We start from the raw sequence: 13,061 nt of genomic DNA, 5'->3' as shown, positions 1-13,061 counted from the left end.
ACCCAGTTTACGGACCGAGGTGAACACCCACTTCCTGCTCGGTGCCGGGAACTAGGCAGCCTCATCCGCCAGCTTTCCCTCTGCTCTGCCAAGCTCGACTCCGACCCTTCGGTCCCCGACGTGGTTATAGACATCCTGCAGCAAATCGAGGTAAGGGGTTGACCCCGTTGCTCCCGGATGCACAGTGTGTCAGAGCGGGGTTCGTGGTGTCGGTCAGACGCAGCTGCTCCCCAGTAAGTTAGAGCTTTACAGTGGGATGGAAGGGCTCTCCGTTTTGTGTTAAGGGCTTTTAACCATCAAGTCTGTATTGCTCTGTTTTACTTCTTTGGGAACGGGGGACATAGAACAACTCTTTACCAGGTCCATCAGTTAAGCTGAAGCGTCTATCCCTGGCCATGCCCGTTAGTAAAGACTCTCGCAGCTCAACAAAGGACTGGATGAGTGCGGCGATCAGAGTATCAGTGTTTCATCTGGCAGGATCTTCGAAGACAGCCCCACATCCTGTGGTACACGGCCAGAGAGTTCTGGGAATCCCACCGGCAGACACTGCGCGTCAGGAGCGGATGATGTTCGCAGGTCTCATCTGTGACTCAGACTGTCGTGACACGGTTCCCTGGCATCTCTGCAGTTGCTATCACATGATCACACCGTTTGATCCTTGTCCCACTCCATTGTGATTTGCTTTTATTGCTCTGAGTAGGTTTTATTGCTTTTTATAGAAACTCGAAGGTCAGAGAGATGACACAGTTACTTCTCTTGAGTTTAGAGATCAAATTTCTATCTCCCGATTCCCATCCTGTTGTTATTTCCACCATGCCATACTCAGAAATATAAAGATCTCTGTTGGTGTAGCTTAGGAAGAACTCTCCGTTGCAGACACTGTGTCAGCCCGCCTGGTCAAAGTCAAGGGTCTTTTGAGCCGATCCTTTACCAGGGCACATGGTGTCCTTCTCCAGGGGCTGGCCTCTCCTGGTGTGTCCGAAGTCTGCCCACTTCTCAAGAGCCTTCTGGCTGCACTTCTGGGAGACAGACTTGCTGGTTCTCCTGGCAGCCCATGCTGCTCAGTATTCTTCGCCATAGTTCAGCCACGCCACTCTCTGGTCATCGTCCTTATTCCTCGTCGTCCGACTTTGCATGTGAGGAGATTGACACCACTGTGGCGTGGTTCAGATGCACCTTAGTCCTCAGAGGGACATCTTTGCTCTTGAACGCGTTAAACGAGTCCTGTGCAGCAGAAGCATGGTCAAATTATTTCATGTTTTAAATCTCTTTTTATTAAATCATTTTATTGGGGGCTCCCACAACTCTTAGCACACTCCATCCATCCATCTGTTGCGTCAAGCACCTTTTATAATCTTAGAAAGTCTCTTCAGATGGTCTAGTAGCTCTTCCAAATTTCGAGCAAGAGTACCCTTGGATAAATTTCCCTAACGTGATGTTTCTCCTACTGAATGCAAACGGTGGAAGAAGTGTATGATCCTTGTTGCTGATGTGCCATCCCATTTCCTAGCTGCTGCTCTGTGGAGCACTGTACTGGTGGTGGATGAACCCCCAGCGCCCACTCACCCTCACATTATATGGGTTTTCACTCCTGAGAATGAGTTTGGGGTTACCTGTTAGAAGCTATGCCTCTGTTGTTTTTTCCTTTCTTCCTTTTAAACTTTTTATTATGAACTAGGGGGAGGTTGACAGAGCGGGTCGTTAGTGTAGCCTTTGAGGGTATGCGTTTTCTCAGAAGGGGGCGACTCAGGTCTCCTGCCAGTGTTGTCAGTGAGTGAGCAAAGCCACTGGTCCTGTTGCGTTCCCATTCGTTTATGAACTGTGTGCTCACTTCCAAGGCTACAAGTTGGTGAGGGTTACATTGCGAATTGCAATGCCTTCATGTTTTTATTTTATTTTATTACTTTGGGCTTTTTTTAGTTTTGCAATGCTTTTAAAGCATAGAGGATTGCATTTTGAAGACTATAGTTCATTTCTAAAAGCTTGGTCCTAAATTTTGGGTTTGGTCCTTAAAAGTAGTCATTCGTTAGCTCTTTGCTATTGCTCTTAGTGAACTGCATGGGTTAAGAAACAAAAAGAGAAATTCCTCTTACCTCATTAACATCCTAAATGATGAAAGTTTTACAATCGAATGAAACAGCATTTGGTGTTGACCTTTAGCGATAGCAGTATACTAACACATTATTTTCAATTTGGCGATGAAAAAAGCTAGTTTTGTGATAGAAGCTAAGAGAATAATCGACTGTTTCATGGCAGGCCTTGGAGTCCCTCCTGGAGAAGAGCTTGTCGCCCAGAAAGGTGAAGAAGTGTTTCTCTGAGGCTCGGAGCAGATTTCCGGTTGGTAGCCAACGGGTCTTAGAGAAGTGGCCAAGCCCATCGTCTAAGAGCGAGAGGCGGCTCTTGGGAGTAAAGGAGGTGTTCCCACAGGAAACAAGACCGCCTCCAGTAGTGAAGAAGCTTCTTGCTGGTATGTGTCTCTGGGTCTTCCATGGCAAGATACTGTCATCTCTGGAATATCACAGTTATGGCATGAGGACAAAATCAGGACTTACTTAGAGCCTAGTCCACGACAGGTGCATTTGAGTAGGGTTAAGGCACTTGCTTCGACTGGAGGCTAGAATAGTCTCTTAATAACCAGGGTTAAAACCAGCATCTCGTGGCTCTCATCAGATTCCAGCTCGGAGATGTGAGGTTCGCTGCTCGGGCTGTCAGCCAGCAGGGAACTGCCAGCTCCAGACCTGTGTGGTTTGTTAGGGTCCGGAGACAAGCCCTCTAGCTGGCGTGCACACACCCACGCTTGCACACAGCAGCAAAGAGTCTTGCCCCTGTCTGATTAAAGCATAGAGTCACTGCGGAAGTATTGACGCGAGTTCCTCTCACAAGGTAAGAAAGGACACCTTAGGCATAGATAGACATGCTTTGGAAGCAAAGCAGCTCCCTCCTTCAGTTGCAAAAGGGGACATTGTCTAGGGCAGTGCTTCTAGTTTTTTAAATGGCCCTTTCAAAGGAGAAGAGGGAGTTGTCTCTGTAGATGGTCAAGCAACTTTGTAATCAGTCGTTCTATTTGTCCTTGGGTCTCATACATCATTTCTTTCAAATTTATCTGAGCTGCAGCTCTGGGCCACCATGTCTGGGAATTATCTTCGAGTACAGTCCTGCGTCTGTGGTTTTCACTAGAGCCTGGCTACAAGGTTAAGGTATTTGCCAAGTCAGTTCTCACAGCGTTCTTTGTTCATGACTTGTTTCACAGGGTCCTTTGTTCATTCCCCTGCAGGCAGATCAGAAGCCCCTGTTCTGTCCCTGTCAGTGGCATCCCTGTAGGACCGAGTAGAACTGCCCCAGAGCGTTTCCAAGCCTGTAAGTCTTTACAGAAGCCAACTGCCACGGCCCACTCCCAAGGGGGAACAGCTGGTGGGTTCCAACTGCCAACTCTCTGGCTCCCAGGGGAGCTCTGAATTACTTTGCCGCCAGGCCTCTGCCGGAGGAGCATAAAGTACAGTTCTCTGTCCTGAGAGCAGAGCCTTCAGGCACCCGGTGTAGATTTCTACAGAGCTAGACACTGGGACGCCCCACCTTCTTGTTAGAGTTTGTATGTGTGCATTTTAATGTACACACACATACGTTATAGTGAGATGAGTTATTTCCGGTAGGCTTTTGCCACGGGCTTTTGGAAGTTCTGCTTTGAGAGAGATTTTCCCAGAACCCCGAGGAATTCTCTTTACCCTCTTGTTTTACCCCATGGGGCTCGTTACATTTATCCCCGTTGGGTGACACTTCTGGTCCGGGCTGCAGCCTGCCCTGTGATTGGTATGTGTACCTCGTGGGAATTGGTCCCTAGTCTAGGCAAATGAAGGGTCGGTTGAAAGCCCCCTGCTGGGAAGGGCCGTGTCTTGAAATTGACCAGACGTTGTCATGTGTTTTGCTGATAGTTCCATTTCAAATGGACAATTGTGGCATAGTGGATTGTGGGTGGGGTTGCGAACTACAGGTCAGCATTTCGAAACCACCAGGTGCTCCATGGGAGAAAGCTGAGTCTTTGCAGGAGTCACAGTCTGGGAACGCAGCCCTTCTGTCCAGTGCTGTTGTGGGTCAGTATGAATGGGTATCTGCTCGACAGAAGTGAATTTGTGTTTTGTGTTGTGTTGTGTTGTTTGCATCGAGCAAATCTACTGGCACCATTTTCCCAACAGCATGTGCTCACTTGGTCTTTTGCTTACGGCTTTATATGAGTTTTTTAATTGAACTGTAATGCTTTTTTTGGTTTAAATATATCGTACCGTATGTACTCGAGGACAAGCCAAGTTTTTCAGCACATTTATAGTGCAGTGGCTGTGGAAAAATTAGGAGCCTCAGCCGATATTCGGGTCGGCTTATACTCGAGTATATAGGTTCATATTTTCTCTTATGTAGTCGCTTGTAGACTTCATTGTTTATGAAGTCCTTTTTTTGGTATAGGTTTTCTTTTAAAAATAGTTTTATTGTCTTTTTTTTTTGGTGAGCAGCCAGTTTTATTGTCTTATAATTCATACATCACACATACGAGTTAATAGTTTGGTCAGAAGAGTTGTGCAATTAGTACCACAACCAATTTCGGAGCATTTTCTTCTTCCTCGGACAACACAACTTTTCCTCCTTGAAGCACAACATGAGTTCAGCCAATTATCAGAAGACACATGTCTGTATAACCATCATCCCAGTTAAGAACTGGAATATCACCAGTCTGCCCTCTCTCCCACTCTGTGTTTCCTCTCACCTCCCCTGAGTTCGCTACTGTCCTGATCTCTGGTGGCATGCCTTAGCTTTGCCTGATCTGGGACCTTCTAAAACTGAAAACTGTACAATAGATATTCTTTGAGACTGGCGTTTTTTGTATGCAATGCTTTCTAAGAGCCCTCTCCTCGGCGTAGTTGTTTGTGGAGTTTTGTCTACTCTCAGTGTTGAGACGTCTGTTTCATGTTCTGACCACACCAGTTGATGTGCATGTTGTGTTGTGTGAGTCACTGGGTTGCTTGCAGTCTTTGGCCGTTATAAAGGAAAGGGTGCTGGTTCTTGAGAGAACTGGTTACCTGGGTGCATGCATTTCTCTTGGGTGTAGTCACAGGAGTACAGTGGCTGGGCCATAGGGTAGTGTTCGCTCAACTATGAAAAAGAGCTCTGTTCATTTATTTATTTAGGTTGAGGGAGAACATGGATGAAATCTTAAAAGAGACAAAGACTCAGACACGTCACCTGGATGAGGGGACCATTAGCACCGATGAAACTGGCATCCCTCTATTTTGTTTCTTTTATTTTTTAAGCAGTTGTATTTTAACTCCCACCAGCAATGTAGGGGAGCACGTCCCTGCCACCAGGCCGGTGTGCCGAGGGCGTCCTGGTGGCCACAGGAGCATTTCTGTAGGCCTCCTGGGTGAGTGCGCTTTTTCATCTGTTCCTCGGCCATTTGGACGTCTGCTCTTGTGAATCGTCAGGTCAAGTCTGGGGCTCACTATTTGCGTTCTCTCTTTCACGCTCTACTTGGCTCTTCTTTCTGATTAGGAGGAGCTTGTCACGTACAAGGGTAAACTCCAAAAGTGCTGCTGTTGGGAAGGAAAAAGTGCTGTTACCAGGATACCAGTTCATACGGGCAGGGATGTATCCCAAACCTAATGTGTTCAAACATAGCTCTGTGATCAGTGGATGGCTGCAGACAAATTCGCTCAGTAATACACTTGTCTTAGTCTTGTTAGGGTGCCTTTCAAAAAATCAATTTTAATCAAAACCTTGACTTCTGAGGGGATCAGCTGGGCCAGTTAAATTCAAAGCATTGTGATCAGTTGAGAAGGTGATGGTGACCATTTGGGGTGGCTTCAAAAAGGGTTATCTCGAGAGAGTTTTTGAAGGACACAGAAGGATAATGGAGCTTATAATGAGGAAGTTTTAAGAATATGGCAAACTGCTGCATGGTGAGGAAGAGGCCAGGAAAGTTGTGCTCAGACGTTATTTTCCGCCCTAGCAATGCACTCGTGCTTGGAGGGTAGCGAGGGATGTCTGACAAGTTTATTGGGAAACCTTAACTCTGCCTACCCTCCAGCCCCAATCTTGCCCCGCAGGTTTCCTTTTGTTCATGTGGGGCCCTCACAGCTCTTAAATAACAATCCTTGTATCAGTTGTATCAAGCACATTTATACATATGTTGCCATCATCAATTTCAAAATAGTTTCTTTCTATTCAAGCCCTTGGTATCAGCTCCTCTTTTTCCCCCTTCTTCCCATGCCCTCCTACCTTTGTGAACCCCTGATAAATGATAAATTATGATTCTTTTCATGTCTTACACCAACCGCAGTCTCCTTTCGTCTTTGTTACTGTTGCTTGTACCCCCTCCCAGGGGGGTGGGGAAGTTGTACGTCATTATACTCAGTTCCCCATTTCTCCTCCTTCCCCAATATTCTCAGCATTTCAAAGGAACATTATTTGAGGCCCTTGAAGATGCCAAAACTGCTGTTCTGATATGGAACAAATCAAAGAGCATGACGTTATTTAGGGAGGGATTAGAGATGGAAACACCCCTATCAGAAGAGAATATAGACCTAGGTTGGAGCCTGAGCGGCGTAGTGGTTACAAGGTGGGCTGTGGTCCACATGGTTGGTAGTTCAAAACCAACAGCATCTCCTGGGAGAAAGACTGGGCCTTTCTCTCAGTTACAGTCTCAGGAACCACAGGGGTCACACTATAAGTGGGCATTGACCTGATGCAGTGAGAGTTTGCTCCGTATTCTCCTTCATAGTTAGGGTTTGGGCTTTTTGGGGTTATTTTTGGTATCCTAAGAAACTTTTCCCTATGCCAAGGTTAAGAAGATATTTACCTAGTTTTTTTTCCCTAGATCAAATTTCACTTTCTTCCATAGGGATAGCTAGTGGACCTCGCACTGTTTTTTGAAAACGTTATTCTGTTTTCAGTGCTATCTGTGTTGTAGGTCATGTGTCTGCACGTGTGCGGGCCTTCTGTTCTCTTCTACTGATGTCACTGCCCGCCTTTGGGCCGACCCCATGAAAACCCAAGCCACGCCCACTGCCATCGACTCCCTTTTGACACATAGCAACCCTTTGCAGGGCTTCCAGGGATGTAAACCAGCACTGCAGCAGAGAGCCTCCACTTTCTCCCAAGGAGCACTTTGCGGGTGTGAACTGCCAACCTTGCAGCGAGCAGTCCAATACTTACCCAGTTTTAGTATCCATATGTCCAATTGAACAGGTTTTCCCGTTTATTCTTCTTCTAGAATGTCTTAATTAATAGTGATCTTTTTTTAAAAGCAACTTTCTTGAGCGATCATCCGCGTTTCCTGCAGTTCACCTACTTACAGTGTGCGCATTTCGATGGGTTTCAGTCGTTTATGATTAGATTTTTGCGACTGTCACCATGGTCCCTTTGTGAACATTTTTAGCCGCCTCAGAAAGAAGCCTGCACCCTTAGCTATCACCGTTCTCATGTCGTTCCCCCACCAGCCCTGCGCAAACACGGGTCTTTAACTGTAGGTTTTTTCCATCCTGGACATTTTCCTTTGAATGGGCCATGTCACGTGTGGTGTTTTGCGGCGGACTTTTCCCCTTTGCATAGGTTTTTGGGTTGTGGCACGTATCACTCCTTCATTTATAAAAATTATCCAAGTATATCCCATTGTATGTATGTACTCTATGTGTGTCTATACCCATTTATTAGTTAATGTATAACTGGATTCTTTCTGTCTTTGGGTTTATTATGAATAATTCTATAAACTTTTCCATGGGTGTGTCTGCAGACATGACTAGGCATGGATTTGGAGGGTAAGGTGATAATTCTGAAGAAGGCCTGGTCAGAGTGGTGGTAAAGCACTCAGCTGTTAACTGCAAGGTCGGCGCTTGGAATGGTCGAGCCGCTCTGCAGGAGAGAGATGTGGTGGTCTGCCTCTGTGGGCAGACAGCCTTGGAAACCTGGTGGGGCAGTTCGACTCCGACCTCCAGGCTCGCTCTGAGCAAGAATGGACTTGACAGCAGCGGGCTATGTCGAGTCCCTTAAGAAATGTTAGACCAAAGTCCACAGCGGCTGCACCCAAAAGCTTCCCACTACCACCAGCAGTCCGGGCATGGGGAGTCCCACTGCTCCGCATCCTTGACAGCACTGGTCATGCCCAGACTTCTTCATGTAGCCAGCCTTGAGGGTGGATGTGTTATCACTCATTGTGGTTTGGGCTAAGGTGAAGGAGTCCTTCATGGAAAAATTCCAGTATCCTTTGATTCTCTTTGCCCAAGAAATTTTTGAAGCTGCCTTTGTTGTGTGGTAACCGGCCATTTGCATATCTTTAGAGATATGCCTAGCCTTTTTCCATTAATCTGTTCTTCTTTTTTTTAATTATTAAGGCGTGAGCGTTCTTATGTATTCTGAATGTAAGTCCCTCTCAGATCATCAGATTTTCAAATATTTTTCCCATTCTGTGAGCTGTGTTTGCATTCCCGTGATGGGATCATTTGAAGCACCAAAGTCCAGTTTATCAATCTTTGCTTTTGGTGTCATGTTAAGAATCCTTTGCCAAATCCAAGGTCATTCAAGGCACTCTGGTGGTGCTGTGGCATATGGGTTAGACGACTGACCACCCAGAGGGCTGTTCAAAACCACCAGCTGCTCCAAGGGAGAAAGATGAGGCTGACTGCTCACAAAGATTTACAGTCCGGGGAAACTCCTAGGGTCATTATGCGTTAGTATTGACTCGATGGAATTTGTGTGATAGTTCTAAAAATTCATCTTTGCTCTTATGGCCTCTGTTCATTTTGAGTTAAATCTCATGTGATTTAAATCTCATATTGTTATGTATGTGGCTATCCAGTTGTCCAACACCATGAGCTAGAAATACTGTCTTTTCTCCTATGGGGAGTGTTGGTCTCCTTGTTAGATATCATTTGGCCATAGCTGTGTGGATTTACTTCTGGACTCTCACCTCTATCCCTTTAACATGGATGTCCAGCCGTGTGCCATTACCACAGTGGCTTGCTCTCCATTCCTGTAGTGTCTGAAACTGGGAAATGCGAGTCCTCCATATTTGTTCTTCCTTTTTAGGATTGTCGCCTACAATGGGTCTCTTGTAATTCCCATGGATTTTAGATCAGCTGTCGGTGTCCACGAAGAAGCTAAGATTCTGATGGAGATTGTGGTTTGAACCTGTAGGTCAGTTTGGGGAGTATTTGCCATCTGAGCAGTGTGAAAGTCCTCTGATCCATGAACAGAGCATATTGTTTCAATTAGCTCTTTTCACAGTGGTTTCTATTTTTCAGAGAGTAAGGTTTGCACTTTTGTTAGATTTCTTCCCAAGTGTTGTATTCTTTTTGATTGGAATGTGTTCTTGATTTCGTTTTTGGGTTGTTAACTACAAATATATAGAAATACGATTTAATTTTTTTTATATTGATCTTGTTTCCTGCAACCTTGCTGGATTCCTTTATAAACTCTAGTGATTTGGCGATGTGATTCCTCAAGGTTCTGGATATAGAAAATCATCATTCTGTATATTTGCAAATCATTTGCAAATAACGTTTTGTTTTGTTTTTTCTCCCCTTTCAAATCTGGGTGCTGTTTATTTCTTTTTTCGTTCTTAGATGTTCTGGCAATGCGCCCTGGTGGTGCAGTGGTTAAGCATTTGACTACTAACCCAAAGAGTCAGTGGTTCAAATCTACCAGCGACTCTTTGGGAGACCCATGTAGTAGTCTACTTCTATAAAGACTGCAGCCTTGGAGCCCCTATGGAACAGTCCTGTCTATCCTGTAGGGTTCTGATGAGTTGGAATCTATCAGACAGCCATGGGTTTTACAGGTTTAGTTTCCCCTGCCAGAACCTCTAGTTCAGTGTTGAATAGAAGTAGTAAGAGCCGATATCCTTGTCTTGTACCTAATCATAGGGGGAATCATTCAGTCTTTGATCATCAAATATGACGTTAGCTGTGAGATGTGTAGCGTTCCTTTATTAGGTTCAGGAAGTTTCTGTGCTTACCCTGTTGAGTGTCATACAAGGGGCTTTGTCAGGTGTTTCTCTGTATATTGAGGTGATCATTTGGTCATGCTTTTTCCCAATCATATGATATATTGCATTGACTTGGGGATGATGAACAAACATCATATGAACAAAACAGGAAGACAGATAGAAAATAAACTTAGACCCAGAAGACCTAGCTCCTAATCACAAGTCTGCTCATTTGTGACCCTGGGTTGATGACACAATCTTTCTGGACCTTAATTATTTCCTCTGTGAAGTGGAATAAATGTCCTTGCCCTGTGTAGCTGATGCATATTTTTTAAGCAGTGGAGATGTTAGATCACATTGCCAAGTTCTTAAAAAATATAAGATGTTTTCCGTTCATAGTAATGACCTAGGTTTTTAAAGAACAGTTTTGATTCTATGAGGCATATTCTAGCAAAGCCCAAGTCATTGAGGTTAGCCTAAAATGAGTTCCATCCCTTTAAAAATGAAGACGCGCTTCTCCAGAGGGAGAAGCAAGCACTGCGTTCTGGATAATGCTATTTTGTGGGGCATCTCCCTAGTCCCTGACAAGGCGGAACGAATGGGCCCTTGCCCTGGGCTGGAAGTCACAAGACAGACCTTGGCTACTTGTCTTCTTGTGACCGTGAGTGAAAATGTCATGGTGAGGCTCACATGAGGTGATGAATGGGAATTATAAATTGCCCAAGTGTTCTGCAGTAACAGATGTTAATAACGATCACCATATTTTCTCACAAATAACACCTGCTTCTCCATTTGTTTGCCAGTTGCTCTCCCCCCTGGGGAAGTATTTTCTTCAGCAACACACACTGTGCCATTTACCAAAATTGCATAATGCTGTTTTAGAAACAATAGCATAGTGTGCTTATAAAAATACCTACTTTGGAGTTGGGGAGGGGGTAGGATTTAGGAAGCACCTTATGTGGGTAAAAATACAAATTGAGGAGTAGTTACATCTAACTACTTTGTAAGTTTAATACTTTTGCTTATGGGGAAGAACATGGGATTTCTTTGATTGATAATTTCTTTTGTCTTTCTGAATTGGATTTTGGAAGGTCACCCTTTTCTCTCTTGAGTTTTAGATTAGTCTTTTTGTAAAAGTCACTCTGTCTACTTAATTTTTCCTTTCTGGTTTCCTAAAATCGCAACCACCTCTGTCACCACTACCACCCCATCAAACAAAAGAAAAAAAGATCATAGGTACTCACTTGAGTGGAATCACTCTTCAGTTGGGAAGTATGAGTATGTGAGTTGATTTGAGTGGGAGAGCAGTTGTCTTCTGACTTCCATAATTGTTAGAGGCTGGTACAGTTCTCTAGCAACTTCTAAAATGTTCCTGCAATGATTGAATAACTGGTGTGCTGCCAGGTGAGCTTTGGACTGCTAACCACAAGGTGGTTGGTCCAGAACCCACCAACTGCTTCTCAGGAGAAAGGTGAAGCTGTATAGAGTTGCTGTGAGTTGGAATCGAGTCAGTGGTAGTGGGTGGGTTAGATACACAGATGATGGCTCCCTTCTCAACACCAGCCTAAACACCTGTAACCAAACCCGCTGCCATAGAGTCTGCTCCGATCTGTGGCAACCTGGTCAAGAACGTCAGAGAACTGCTCCATAGAGTTTCCAAGAGGGCAAATCTTTGGGGAGCAGCTAGCCTCATCTTTTTACCTCAGGTTCACTGTGGGTTTGTGCTACCGACCTTGAGGTTCGAAGCCCACAGCACCGCCAGAGCACCACCAACTGTATCTTCAAACTCAATTACAAGTACGTTCAAAATTTGTAGTACATTTGGGTATTGATTTATAAAAGGCATCAGGATATGTAGAGTTCAGATTTGAATTGCCTCCCTGGATGTAAATTTGAGGGCTAGTTAATAAATTGCAGGCTCGGTGTTAACTTCCTTTCCTCCTGATTTATAAGGCTAAGCCAAAAAGCACTTGTCACAGGAATCTCTATGCATTGTCATAGGAATCTTTATGAGAAAAGTCAAAATGGGGAGCTGTTACCGACTCACACCGACCCTATAGGACAGGCTAGAACTGCCTCTTTGAGTTTTCGTGACTGTAACTCTTCACTGGAGTAGAAAGCCCCATCATTTTCCCAGGACGAAGGTAAGACCAAGATACATGGTCCTGATGATGCAGACCATGAGCACAAGGCCATAACGGTGTCCAAGGGTTCACAGCAAGTGGCCACTTGAATAGGCATGGAGAGCAAAGAGAATGGTTGCAGTCATGATTGGCAGCAGATTGATTCGTCGCAGTTACAGGTGGGACAAGTGAGAAAGGGACCATTGTGGGATAGGTGCACTGTTTGCAGATTACAAAAGCCTGTACAATTGGTTCAGGGTACAACTCAGGGCTATTCACCCCCTAGCACCCCATTCCTACCTAGTCAAGATCCTGAAAGCGTGGCTACCCCTCTCTAGGCTGGCTAGGGGGTTGGTAGGAATCCACTTTCACACACACTCGGCTCTGAGGGCTAAGCTTTAATCTCCTGCCAGTGGTCAGGACTCAAGGGAGACGATACAGAAACTGAAACAGCTTTTCAGCTGAAGGTTTCCAGTAGTTCATTACAATCTCAGTCCTGAAATGAAACCAGCCCATTGTTGTCAAATGGATCTTGTCCCAGGGATTTCAATTACAACTTCTAGAAACCCTAAACCAATTACAATAGTTTGTAGGGGGAAAATACTACGAAAATACCTCTCTTCCTGTTCTAGATTTCCAGAATGATTTTAGTTACTTAGGTCAGCCATTCTGTACTGGCTGCTTTTATTCCCACAGCTCATCATCTTCATAGTTTCTCTGAAGCATAACAAGTTTTTATCTTACTGTAGAATCCCAGTTTTTCCCCTTTTAAATCATTTTATTGGGCGCTTGTAAAACTCTTATCACAATCTATACGTCAATTGAACCTGACATGGTTTATATATGTTGCCTTCATTCTTTTCTAGACATTTACTTTTTGTCTTTAGTCATTTTATTAGGGGCTCATACAACTCTTATCACAATCCATACATACATCAATTGTGTAAAGCACATGTGTACATTCATTGCCCTCA

General features: G+C 44.8%; 1 protein-coding gene across 1 annotated transcript in view; it reads left to right on the top strand.

Annotated features, from left to right (window-relative positions):
* Positions 1–89: 89 nt before the first annotated feature.
* KIAA0753 (KIAA0753 ortholog) overlaps positions 90–13,061 on the top strand; it is a 51,182-nt gene continuing 38,210 nt past the window's right edge. Inside the window, exon 1 of the mRNA XM_045293351.1 lies at positions 90–150. The gene's annotated coding sequence lies outside the window, so the exon portion shown is untranslated. The remainder of the gene's footprint in view (positions 151–13,061) is intronic.

The sequence above is a fragment of the Echinops telfairi genome, unplaced genomic scaffold (genome assembly GCF_000313985.2).
Source record: "Echinops telfairi isolate 266 unplaced genomic scaffold, ASM31398v2 ScPeMD7_2010;HRSCAF=2546, whole genome shotgun sequence".
Lineage (NCBI taxonomy): Eukaryota > Metazoa > Chordata > Mammalia > Afrosoricida > Tenrecidae > Echinops > Echinops telfairi.
Note: the sequence above shows the minus strand (reverse complement) of the source record. Positions and strands in the feature narration are given on the sequence as shown.